We start from the raw sequence: 10,000 nt of genomic DNA on the forward strand, positions 1-10,000 counted from the left end.
CTATGGTGAAAACAAACATTACTCAGAAAGATAAAAATCCTTTCAACTGAGATGAACGATGCAAATCGAATACATGTGCGTCACTCAGACATTGACACCTTCTCACGCATTGATATCATGAATGGTATTATTGTTTTAGGAACTGCCATCAGATGATGATTTTAAGGCAGGATTTTTTACAGATTGGCGTGAGGGCACGTCACATTCCTCCTGCGCCGCAAGTGTGTATATATCGATGTTTATCTCGGCGATATATCATACCAAAATAAACGAAGGTCCTACCGAGATTTGAACTCGGATCGCTGGATTCAAAATCCAGAGTGCTAACCATTACACCATAGGAACTGTAATACTTCTTTCGAATATACGTTTCTATGGTGAAAACAAACATTACTCAGAAAGATAATAATCCTTTCAACTGAGATGACCGATGCAATTGGAATACCTGTGCGTCACTCAGACATTGACACCTTCTCACGCATTGATATCATGAATGGTATTATTGTTTTAGGAACTGCCATCAGATGATGATTTTAAGGAAGGATTTATTACAGATTGGCGTGAGGGCACGTCGCATTCCTCCTGCGCCGCAAGATTGTATATATCGATGTTTATCTCGGCGATATATCATACCAAAATAAACGAAGGTACTACCGAGATTTGAACTCGGATCGCTGGATTCAAAGTCCAGAGTGCTCACCATTACACCATAGGACTTGTAATACTTCCTTCAAATATACATTTCTATGGTGAAAACAAACATTACTCAGTAAGATAAAAATCCTTTCAACTGAGATAAACGATGCAATTCGAATACATGTTCGTCACTCAGACATTGACACCTTCTCACGCATTGATATCATGAATGGTATTATTGTTTTAGGAACTGCCATCAGATGATGATTTTAAGGCAGGATTATTTACAGATTGGCGTGAGGGCACGTCGCATTCCTCCTGCGCCGCAAGTGTGTATATATCGATGTTTATCTCGGCGATATATCATACCAAAATAAACGAATGTCCTACCGAGATTTGAACTCGGATCGCTGGATTCAAAGTCCAGAGTGCTAACCATTACACCATAGGACCTATAATACTTCTTTCGAATATACGTTTCTATGGTGAAAACAAACATTACTCAGAAAGATAATAATCCTTTCAACTGAGATGACCGATGCAATTGGAATACCTGTGCGTCACTCAGACATTGACACCTTCTCACGCATTGATATCATGAATGGTATTATTGTTTTAGGAACTGCCATCAGATGATGATTTTAAGGAAGGATTTATTACAGATTGGCGTGAGGGCACGTCGCATTCCTCCTGCGCCGCAAGTTTGTATATATCGATGTTTATCTCGGCGATATATCATACCAAAATAAACGAAGATCCTACCGAGATTTGAACTCGGATCGCTGGATTTAAAGTCCAAAGTACTAACCATTACACCATAGGGACTGTAATACTTCCTGCCAATATACATTTCTATGGTGAAAACAAACATTACTCAGAAAGATAAAATTCCTTTCAACTGAGATGACCGATGCAATTCGAATACCTGTGCGTCACTCAGACATTGACACCTTCTCACGCATTGATATCATGAATGGTATTACTGTTTTAGGAACTGCGATCAGATGATGATTTTAAGGAAGGATTTATTACAGATTGGCGTGAGGGCACGTCGCATTCCTCCTGCGCCGCAAGTTTGTATATATCGATGTTTACCTCGGGGATATATCATACCAAAATAAACGAAGGTACTACCGAGATTTGAACTCGGATCGCTGGATTCAAAGTCCAGAGTGCTCACCATTACACCATAGGACCTGTATTACTTCCTTCCAATATACATTTCTATGGTGAAATCAAACATTACTCAGAAAGATAAAAATCCTTTCAACTGAGATGAACTATGCAATTCGAATACATGTGCGTCACTCAGACATTGACACCTTCTCACGCATTGATATCATGAATGGTATTATTGCTTTAGGAACTGCCATCAGATGATGATTTTAAGGAAGGATTTATTACAGATTGGCGTGAGGGCACGTCGCATTCCTCCTGCGCCACAAGTTTGTATATATCGATGTTTATCTCGGCGATATATCATACCAAAATAAACGAAGATCCTACCGATATTTGAACTCGGATCGCTGGATTTAAAGACCAGAGTACTAACCATTACACCATAGGGCCTGTAATACTTCCTGCCAATATACATTTCTATGGTGAAAACAAACATTACTCAGAAAGATAAAAATCCTTTCAACTGAGATGACCGATGAATATCGAATACCTGTGCGTCATTCAGACATTGACACCTTCTCACGCATTAATATCATGAATGGTATTATTGTTTTAGCAACTGCCATCAGATGATGATTTTAACGAAGGATTTATTACAGATTGGCGTGAGGGCACGTCGCATTCCTCCTGCGCCGCAAGTTTGTATATATCGATGTTTATCTCGGCGATATATCATACCAAAATAAACGAAGATCCTACCGAGATTTGAACTCGGATCGCTGGATTTAAAGACCAGAGTACTAACCATTACACCATAGGGCCTGTAATACTTCCAGCCAATATACATTTCTATGGTGAAAACAAACATTACTCAGAAAGATAAAAATCCTTTCAACTGAGATGACCGATGAATTTCGAATACCTGTGCGTCATTCAGACATTGACACCTTCTCACGCATTGATATCATGAATGGTATTATTGTTTTAGGAACTGCCATCAGATGATGATTTTAAGGAAGGATTTATTACAGATTGGCGTGAGGGCACGTCGCATTCCTCCTGCGCCGCAAGTTTGTATATATCGATGTTTATCTCGGCGATATATCATACCAAAATAAACGAAGATCCTACCGAGATTTGAACTCGGATCGCTGGATTTAAAGACCAGAGTACTAACCATTACACCATAGGGCCTGTAATACTTCCTGCCAATATACATTTCTATGGTGAAAACAAACATTACTCAGAAAGATAAAAATCCTTTCAACTGAGATGACCGTTCAATTTCGAATACCTGTGCGTCATTCAGACATTGACACCTTCTCACGCATTAATATCATGAATGGTATTATTGTTTTAGCAACTGCCATCAGATGATGATTTTAAGGAAGGATTTATTACAGATTGGCGTGAGGGCACGTCGCATTCCTCCTGCGCCGCAAGTTTGTATATATCGATATTTATCTCGGCGATATATCATACCAAAATAAACGAAGATCCTACCGAGATTTGAACTCGGATCGCTGTATTCAAAGTCCAGAGTGCTGACCATTACACCATAGGACTTGTAATACTTCCTTCCAATATACATTTCTATGGTGAAAACAAACATTACTCAGAAAGATAGAAATTCTTTCAACTGAGATGACCGATGCAATTCGAATACCTGTGCGTCACTCAGACATTGACACCTTCTCACGCATTGATATCATGAATGGTATTACTGTTTTAGGAACTGCGATCAGATGATGATTTTAAGGAAGGATTTATTACAGATTGGCGTGAGGGCACGTCGCATTCCTCCTGCGCCGCAGGTTTGTATATATCGATGTTTATCTCGGCGATATATCATACCAAAATAAACGAAGGTCCTACCGAGATTTGAACTCGGATCGCTGGATTCAGAGTCCAGAGTGCTAACCATTACACCATAGGACCTGTAATACTTTTCAATATACATTTCTATGGTGACAACAAACATTACTCAGAAAGATAAAAATCCTTTCAACTGAGATGACCGATGCAATTCGAATACCTGTGCGTCACTCAGACATTGACACCTTCTCACGCATTGATATCATGAAAGGTATTATTGTTTTAGCAACTGCCATCAGATGATGATTTTTAGGAAGGATTTATTACAAATTGGCGTGAGGGCACGTCGCATTCCTCCTGCGCCGCAAGTTTGTATATATCGATGTTTATCTCGGCGATATATCATACCAAAATAAACGAATATCCTACCGAGATTTGAACTCGGATCGCTGGATTCAGAGTCCAGAGTGCTAACCATTACACCATATGGCCTGTAATACTTCCTTCCAATATACATTTCTATGGTGAAAACAAACATTACTCAGAAAGATAGAAATTCTTTCAACTGAGATGACCGATGCAATTCGAATACCTGTGCGTCACTCAGACATTGACACCTTCTCACGCATTGATATCATGAATGGTATTACTGTTTTAGGAACTGCGATCAGATGATGATTTTAAGGAAGGATTTATTACAGATTGGCGTGAGGGCACGTCGCATTCCTCCTGCGCCGCAGGTTTGTATATATCGATGTTTATCTCGGCGATATATCATACCAAAATAAACGAAGGTCCTACCGAGATTTGAACTCGGATCGCAGGATTCAGAGTCCAGAGTGCTAACCATTACACCATAGGACCTGTAATACTTTTCAATATACATTTCTATGGTGACAACAAACATTACTCAGAAAGATAAAAATCCATTCAACTGAGATGACCGATGCAATTCGAATACCTGTGCGTCACTCAGACATTGACACCTTCTCACGCATTGATATCATGAAAGGTATTATTGTTTTAGCAACTGCCATCAGATGATGATTTTTAGGAAGGATTTATTACAAATTGGCGTGAGGGCACGTCGCATTCCTCCTGCGCCGCAAGTTTGTATATATCGATGTTTATCTCGGCGATATATCATACCAAAATAAACGAAGATCCTACCGAGATTTGAACTCGGATCGATGGATTTAAAGTCCAGAGTACTAACCATTACACCATTGGGCCTGTAATACTTCCTGCCAATATACATTTCTATGGTGAAAACAAACATTACTCAGAAAGTTAAAATCCTTTCAACTGAGATGACCGATGAATTTCGAATACCTGTGCGTCATTCAGACATTGACACCTTCTCACGCATTGATATCATGAATGGTATTACTGTTTTAGGAACTGCCATCAGATGATGATTTTAAGGAAGGATTTATTACAGATTGGCGTGAGGGCACGTCGCATTCCTCCTGCGCCGCAAGTTTGTATATATCGATGTTTATCTCGGCGATATATCTTACCAAAAAAACGAAGGTCCTACCGAGATTTGAACTCGGATCGCTGGATTCAGAGTCCAGAGTGCTAACCATTACACCATAGGACTTGTAATACTTCGTTCCAATATACATTTCTATGGTGAAAACAAACATTACTCAGAAAGATAAAAATCCTTTCAACTGAGATGAACGATGCAATTCGAATACATGTGCGTCACTCAGACATTGAAACCTTCTCACGCATTGATATCATGGATGGTATTATTGTTTTAGGAACTGCCATCAGATGATGATTTTAAGGCAGGATTTTTTACAGATTGGCGTGAGGGCACGTCACATTCCTCCTGCGCCGCAAGTGTGTATATATCGATGTTTATCTCGGCGATATATCATACCAAAATAAACGAAGGTCCTACCGAGATTTGAACTCGGATCGCTGGATTCAAAATCCAGAGTGCTAACCATTACACCATAGGAACTGTAATACTTCTTTCGAATATACGTTTCTATGGTGAAAACAAACATTACTCAGAAAGATAATAATCCTTTCAACTGAGATGACCGATGCAATTGGAATACCTGTGCGTCACTCAGACATTGACACCTTCTCACGCATTGATATCATGAATGGTATTATTGTTTTAGGAACTGCCATCAGATGATGATTTTAAGGAAGGATTTATTACAGATTGGCGTGAGGGCACGTCGCATTCCTCCTGCGCCGCAAGATTGTATATATCGATGTTTATCTCGGCGATATATCATACCAAAATAAACGAAGGTACTACCGAGATTTGAACTCGGATCGCTGGATTCAAAGTCCAGAGTGCTCACCATTACACCATAGGACTTGTAATACTTCCTTCAAATATACATTTCTATGGTGAAAACAAACATTACTCAGTAAGATAAAAATCCTTTCAACTGAGATAAACGATGCAATTCGAATACATGTTCGTCACTCAGACATTGACACCTTCTCACGCATTGATATCATGAATGGTATTATTGTTTTAGGAACTGCCATCAGATGATGATTTTAAGGCAGGATTATTTACAGATTGGCGTGAGGGCACGTCGCATTCCTCCTGCGCCGCAAGTGTGTATATATCGATGTTTATCTCGGCGATATATCATACCAAAATAAACGAATGTCCTACCGAGATTTGAACTCGGATCGCTGGATTCAAAGTCCAGAGTGCTAACCATTACACCATAGGACCTGTAATACTTCTTTCGAATATACGTTTCTATGGTGAAAACAAACATTACTCAGAAAGATAATAATCCTTTCAACTGAGATGACCGATGCAATTGGAATACCTGTGCGTCACTCAGACATTGACACCTTCTCACGCATTGATATCATGAATGGTATTATTGTTTTAGGAACTGCCATCAGATGATGATTTTAAGGCAGGATTATTTACAGATTGGCGTGAGGGCACGTCGCATTCCTCCTGCGCCGCAAGTGTGTATATATCGATGTTTATCTCGGCGATATATCATACCAAAATAAACGAATGTCCTACCGAGATTTGAACTCGGATCGCTGGATTCAAAGTCCAGAGTGCTAACCATTACACCATAGGACCTGTAATACTTCTTTCGAATATACGTTTCTATGGTGAAAACAAACATTACTCAGAAAGATAATAATCCTTTCAACTGAGATGACCGATGCAATTGGAATACCTGTGCGTCACTCAGACATTGACACCTTCTCACGCATTGATATCATGAATGGTATTATTGTTTTAGGAACTGCCATCAGATGATGATTTTAAGGAAGGATTTATTACAGATTGGCGTGAGGGCACGTCGCATTCCTCCTGCGCCGCAAGTTTGTATATATCGATGTTTATCTCGGCGATATATCATACCAAAATAAACGAAGATCCTACCGAGATTTGAACTCGGATCGCTGGATTTAAAGTCCAAAGTACTAACCATTACACCATAGGGACTGTAATACTTCCTGCCAATATACATTTCTATGGTGAAAACAAACATTACTCAGAAAGATAAAATTCCTTTCAACTGAGATGACCGATGCAATTCGAATACCTGTGCGTCACTCAGACATTGACACCTTCTCACGCATTGATATCATGAATGGTATTACTGTTTTAGGAACTGCGATCAGATGATGATTTTAAGGAAGGATTTATTACAGATTGGCGTGAGGGCACGTCGCATTCCTCCTGCGCCACAAGTTTGTATATATCGATGTTTATCTCGGCGATATATCATACCAAAATAAACGAAGATCCTACCGATATTTGAACTCGGATCGCTGGATTTAAAGACCAGAGTACTAACCATTACACCATAGGGCCTGTAATACTTCCTGCCAATATACATTTCTATGGTGAAAACAAACATTACTCAGAAAGATAAAAATCCTTTCAACTGAGATGACCGATGAATATCGAATACCTGTGCGTCATTCAGACATTGACACCTTCTCACGCATTAATATCATGAATGGTATTATTGTTTTAGCAACTGCCATCAGATGATGATTTTAACGAAGGATTTATTACAGATTGGCGTGAGGGCACGTCGCATTCCTCCTGCGCCGCAAGTTTGTATATATCGATGTTAAATCTCGGCGATATATCATACCAAAATAAACGAAGATCCTACCGAGATTTGAACTCGGATCGCTGGATTTAAAGACCAGAGTACTAACCATTACACCATAGGGCCTGTAATACTTCCAGCCAATATACATTTCTATGGTGAAAACAAACATTACTCAGAAAGATAAAAATCCTTTCAACTGAGATGACCGATGAATTTCGAATACCTGTGCGTCATTCAGACATTGACACCTTCTCACGCATTGATATCATGAATGGTATTATTGTTTTAGGAACTGCCATCAGATGATGATTTTAAGGAAGGATTTATTACAGATTGGCGTGAGGGCACGTCGCATTCCTCCTGCGCCGCAAGTTTGTATATATCGATGTTTATCTCGGCGATATATCATACCAAAATAAACGAAGATCCTACCGAGATTTGAACTCGGATCGCTGGATTTAAAGACCAGAGTACTAACCATTACACCATAGGGCCTGTAATACTTCCTGCCAATATACATTTCTATGGTGAAAACAAACATTACTCAGAAAGATAAAAATCCTTTCAACTGAGATGACCGTTCAATTTCGAATACCTGTGCGTCATTCAGACATTGACACCTTCTCACGCATTAATATCATGAATGGTATTATTGTTTTAGCAACTGCCATCAGATGATGATTTTAAGGAAGGATTTATTACAGATTGGCGTGAGGGCACGTCGCATTCCTCCTGCGCCGCAAGTTTGTATATATCGATATTTATCTCGGCGATATATCATACCAAAATAAACGAAGATCCTACCGAGATTTGAACTCGGATCGCTGTATTCAAAGTCCAGAGTGCTGACCATTACACCATAGGACTTGTAATACTTCCTTCCAATATACATTTCTATGGTGAAAACAAACATTACTCAGAAAGATAGAAATTCTTTCAACTGAGATGACCGATGCAATTCGAATACCTGTGCGTCACTCAGACATTGACACCTTCTCACGCATTGATATCATGAATGGTATTACTGTTTTAGGAACTGCGATCAGATGATGATTTTAAGGAAGGATTTATTACAGATTGGCGTGAGGGCACGTCGCATTCCTCCTGCGCCGCAGGTTTGTATATATCGATGTTTATCTCGGCGATATATCATACCAAAATAAACGAAGGTCCTACCGAGATTTGAACTCGGATCGCTGGATTCAGAGTCCAGAGTGCTAACCATTACACCATAGGACCTGTAATACTTTTCAATATACATTTCTATGGTGACAACAAACATTACTCAGAAAGATAAAAATCCTTTCAACTGAGATGACCGATGCAATTCGAATACCTGTGCGTCACTCAGACATTGACACCTTCTCACGCATTGATATCATGAAAGGTATTATTGTTTTAGCAACTGCCATCAGATGATGATTTTTAGGAAGGATTTATTACAAATTGGCGTGAGGGCACGTCGCATTCCTCCTGCGCCGCAAGTTTGTATATATCGATGTTTATCTCGGCGATATATCATACCAAAATAAACGAATATCCTACCGAGATTTGAACTCGGATCGCTGGATTCAGAGTCCAGAGTGCTAACCATTACACCATAGGGCCTGTAATACTTCCCTCCAATATACATTTCTATGGTGAAAACAAACATTACTCAGAAAGATAGAAATTCTTTCAACTGAGATGACCGATGCAATTCGAATACCTGTGCGTCACTCAGACATTGACACCTTCTCACGCATTGATATCATGAATGGTATTACTGTTTTAGGAACTGCGATCAGATGATGATTTTAAGGAAGGATTTATTACAGATTGGCGTGAGGGCACGTCGCATTCCTCCTGCGCCGCAGGTTTGTATATATCGATGTTTATCTCGGCGATATATCATACCAAAATAAACGAAGGTCCTACCGAGATTTGAACTCGGATCGCTGGATTCAGAGTCCAGAGTGCTAACCATTACACCATAGGACCTGTAATACTTTTCAATATACATTTCTATGGTGACAACAAACATTACTCAGAAAGATAAAAATCCTTTCAACTGAGATGACCGATGCAATTCGAATACCTGTGCGTCACTCAGACATTGACACCTTCTCACGCATTGATATCATGAAAGGTATTATTGTTTTAGCAACTGCCATCAGATGATGATTTTTAGGAAGGATTTATTACAAATTGGCGTGAGGGCACGTCGCATTCCTCCTGCGCCGCAAGTTTGTATATATCGATGTTTATCTCGGCGATATATCATACCAAAATAAACGAAGATCCTACCGAGATTTGAACTCGGATCGATGGATTTAAAGTCCAGAGTACTAACCATTACACCATTG

At 39.5% G+C, this 10,000-nt stretch overlaps 12 non-coding genes across 12 annotated transcripts; all 12 read right to left on the reverse strand.

The window, feature by feature from the left end:
- Nucleotides 1-273: 273 nt before the first annotated feature.
- TRNAQ-UUG (transfer RNA glutamine (anticodon UUG)) lies at nucleotides 274-345 on the reverse strand. The gene has a single exon. It is a non-coding gene; the product is annotated as a tRNA-Gln (tRNA).
- Nucleotides 346-1,014: 669 nt separating this feature from the next.
- TRNAQ-UUG (transfer RNA glutamine (anticodon UUG)) lies at nucleotides 1,015-1,089 on the reverse strand. The gene has a single exon. It is a non-coding gene; the product is annotated as a tRNA-Gln (tRNA).
- Nucleotides 1,090-1,761: 672 nt separating this feature from the next.
- TRNAQ-UUG (transfer RNA glutamine (anticodon UUG)) lies at nucleotides 1,762-1,833 on the reverse strand. The gene has a single exon. It is a non-coding gene; the product is annotated as a tRNA-Gln (tRNA).
- Nucleotides 1,834-3,621: 1,788 nt separating this feature from the next.
- Nucleotides 3,622-3,693, reverse strand: TRNAQ-CUG (transfer RNA glutamine (anticodon CUG)). The gene has a single exon. It is a non-coding gene; the product is annotated as a tRNA-Gln (tRNA).
- Nucleotides 3,694-4,362: 669 nt separating this feature from the next.
- Nucleotides 4,363-4,434, reverse strand: TRNAQ-CUG (transfer RNA glutamine (anticodon CUG)). The gene has a single exon. It is a non-coding gene; the product is annotated as a tRNA-Gln (tRNA).
- Nucleotides 4,435-5,101: 667 nt separating this feature from the next.
- Nucleotides 5,102-5,173, reverse strand: TRNAQ-CUG (transfer RNA glutamine (anticodon CUG)). Its single transcript has one exon. It is a non-coding gene; the product is annotated as a tRNA-Gln (tRNA).
- A 300-nt stretch (nucleotides 5,174-5,473) lies between these two features.
- On the reverse strand, nucleotides 5,474-5,545 carry TRNAQ-UUG (transfer RNA glutamine (anticodon UUG)). The gene has a single exon. It is a non-coding gene; the product is annotated as a tRNA-Gln (tRNA).
- A 669-nt stretch (nucleotides 5,546-6,214) lies between these two features.
- On the reverse strand, nucleotides 6,215-6,289 carry TRNAQ-UUG (transfer RNA glutamine (anticodon UUG)). The gene has a single exon. It is a non-coding gene; the product is annotated as a tRNA-Gln (tRNA).
- A 297-nt stretch (nucleotides 6,290-6,586) lies between these two features.
- Nucleotides 6,587-6,661, reverse strand: TRNAQ-UUG (transfer RNA glutamine (anticodon UUG)). Its single transcript has one exon. It is a non-coding gene; the product is annotated as a tRNA-Gln (tRNA).
- A 2,161-nt stretch (nucleotides 6,662-8,822) lies between these two features.
- On the reverse strand, nucleotides 8,823-8,894 carry TRNAQ-CUG (transfer RNA glutamine (anticodon CUG)). The gene has a single exon. It is a non-coding gene; the product is annotated as a tRNA-Gln (tRNA).
- A 294-nt stretch (nucleotides 8,895-9,188) lies between these two features.
- Nucleotides 9,189-9,263, reverse strand: TRNAQ-CUG (transfer RNA glutamine (anticodon CUG)). The gene has a single exon. It is a non-coding gene; the product is annotated as a tRNA-Gln (tRNA).
- Nucleotides 9,264-9,563: 300 nt separating this feature from the next.
- Nucleotides 9,564-9,635, reverse strand: TRNAQ-CUG (transfer RNA glutamine (anticodon CUG)). The gene has a single exon. It is a non-coding gene; the product is annotated as a tRNA-Gln (tRNA).
- Between the last annotated feature and the right edge of the window lie 365 nt (nucleotides 9,636-10,000).

The sequence above is a fragment of the Saccoglossus kowalevskii genome, chromosome 11, assembly GCF_978046115.1.
Source record: "Saccoglossus kowalevskii chromosome 11, keSacKowa6.1, whole genome shotgun sequence".
Lineage (NCBI taxonomy): Eukaryota > Metazoa > Hemichordata > Enteropneusta > Harrimaniidae > Saccoglossus > Saccoglossus kowalevskii.